At 43.5% G+C, this 1,534-nt stretch overlaps 1 non-coding gene across 1 annotated transcript; it reads right to left on the bottom strand.

Moving 5' to 3' along the window:
- Positions 1-459: 459 nt before the first annotated feature.
- On the bottom strand, positions 460-566 carry LOC140806456 (small nucleolar RNA R71). Its single transcript, XR_012112530.1, has one exon. It is a non-coding gene; the product is annotated as a small nucleolar RNA R71 (small nucleolar RNA).
- Positions 567-1,534: the final 968 nt, after the last annotated feature.

Genomic DNA, 1,534 nt, shown 5'->3' with positions numbered 1-1,534 from the left:
CAACAACAAAGACTCAAAGAACAGATGGAAAGACACGAGCAAGAACGTGGAGAGGAACAGCGTGACAATAGACAAGTTGAGATACCACGTCGCATTCCAATGTTGGATTATGCACAGCCGTCTCTTGATGGAGCACGTCCAAGCATCGTAAGACCAGTCATCCGAGCTAATCAGTTTGAGATCAAGCCAGCTATCATCCAGATGATTCAGAACACTGTTCAATTTGGGGGAAGTGCACTTGACGACCCTAATTCTCATATAGCTGACTTTCTTGAAATTTGTGATACTTTTAAGTTTAATGGCGTGTCTGATGATGCTGTTCGTTTGCGCTTATTTCCATTTTCACTGAAAGATAAAGCTAAGTCGTGGTTAAACTGTTTGCCTGTAGGGTCTATCACTACATGGGAGGATATGGCAAAGGCATTCCTGATCAAGTACTTTCCTCCGTCGAAGACTATGAAGCTTAGAGCCGACATTACTACGTTTGCTCAATATGAGAACGAGTCACTTTACGAGGCATGGGAGCGCTACAAGGACTTGTTGAGGAGATGTCCACACCATGAGCTACCGCTTGGGTTAGTTGTTCAAACTTTCTACTATGGTCTGATTACTCCTAACCGTACTATGATAGATGCTGCTGCATGTGGTAACTTACTGAGAAAGACGGCTGAGGAAGGATATGAGTTATTGGAGGAGATGGCTGCGAGTAGCTATCATCCTCAGTCTGATAGGCAGAGATGAGGTGCTGGAGTTAATCAAGTTAATGATTTATCGGCGGTTTCAGCACAGTTAGAGGCTTTGAATAGAAAGATTGATGGGATGAGCATGAGTGGGTCGGCTATGCGTCTGCAAGAAATTTTCTGTGATAAGTGTGGGGGTGAGCATGACGTGCAGGATTGCCAAGATGGCAATCCATTTTATGTGCCTGAGGGAGCACCGGTGAAACAAGTGGGATTCCAGAACCGTCCTAGAAATGACCCTTATTCGAATACATACAATCCGGGATGGAGGAATCACCCAAAATTTTCGTGGGGAGGCCAAAACAGCCAAAATCGCCAACAAAGAGGTCCACCATATGGGATGCACCAAGGATTCAAGCCAGGGCCGCCTCGGGAGGAGAAGTCCAATTTAGAGCAAATGATGACTAAATTTATTTCTGCAACAGAGAAGAGATTTCAGAATCAAGATGCATCCATAAAGGGGTTAGAGAATCAAATCGGATAATTGGCTAAGTTGATTGCTAATAGGGAGCAAGGAACTTTGCCAAGCAACACAGAAACTAACCCAAGAGAACATGTGAAGGCTGTGGAATTGCGTAGTGGAAAAGCACTCGAGTCTAGTGAAGAAAAGACCAAGCACGGTGAGGATGAGGTGGAAACTCGAGGAGATAAGTCTTCTAACTCTACATCTACACCTATTGCACAAAATAAAATTGTTATCCCTCCACCTTTTCCTGCAGCAATGAAGAAAGCTAAATTAGATGCACAATTTGGTAAATTTCTTGAGGTATTTAAAAAATTGCATATTAACATTC

This window comes from Primulina eburnea, chromosome 11 (assembly GCF_022965805.1).
Source record: "Primulina eburnea isolate SZY01 chromosome 11, ASM2296580v1, whole genome shotgun sequence".
Classification (NCBI taxonomy): Eukaryota; Viridiplantae; Streptophyta; class Magnoliopsida; order Lamiales; family Gesneriaceae; genus Primulina; species Primulina eburnea.
The sequence above is the reverse complement of the archived record's forward strand: the minus strand, read 5'-3'. Positions and strand labels throughout refer to the sequence as shown.